Below are 775 nucleotides of genomic sequence, written 5' to 3' on the forward strand. Positions count from 1 at the left end.
ACTAGATGGGGTAGGCGGGTATCTATAAGAGGTGAAGGATATTGTAATGTGTGTATAGAGAGTGAGTAATTGAACTGCAGTCAGAAGTATTATTGACGTTCATTGTTATAGCGTTTGTTTAGCGCGATTGTTGAAGTTGAGTGTATCGGTAAAGTTATATTCGGAAAGAATAAACCAGTTTTATTAAGTAAAGACTTGTGTCGTTAAAATTTGGTCGGAACGAAGTTACGGAAAATCAATTAACAAACGGAAACGTAACAACTTGGTGTCAGAGAGTGGGATAGAAAAAAAAGAGAAGAAAAATGGAAACGAGAGGCGGAAAATCAAACTACAGCTTAGCAGATTTGATAGCAGCAGTACAAAAACAAGAAGAACGAGAAAATAAACAAGAAGAACGAGAAGCGAAATTACAATAGTTGTTAGAGGAAAAAGAAAAGAAACAAGAAGAGAAATTACAACAGTTGTTAGAGGAAAAATAAAAGAAACAAGAAGAGAAATTACAACAGTTGTTAGAGGAAAAAGAAAAGAAACAAGAAGAGAAATTACAACAGTTGTTAGAGGGAAAAGAAAAGAAACAAGAAGAACGAGAAAATAAACAAGAAGAACGAGAAAAGAAACAAGAAGAACGAGAAGCGAAATTACAACAGTTGTGGAGGAAAAAGAAAAGAAACAAGAAGAGAGACAACAGCAGTTGCAAGAAAACCTACAACAATGGCAGCTCGAACAGCAAAATAAACAAGAGAAATTACAGCAGTTGTTGGAGGAAAAGAAACAA

This window comes from Limulus polyphemus, unplaced genomic scaffold, assembly GCF_000517525.1.
Source record: "Limulus polyphemus unplaced genomic scaffold, Limulus_polyphemus-2.1.2 Scaffold698, whole genome shotgun sequence".
In the NCBI taxonomy this organism is placed as follows: domain Eukaryota; kingdom Metazoa; phylum Arthropoda; class Merostomata; order Xiphosura; family Limulidae; genus Limulus; species Limulus polyphemus.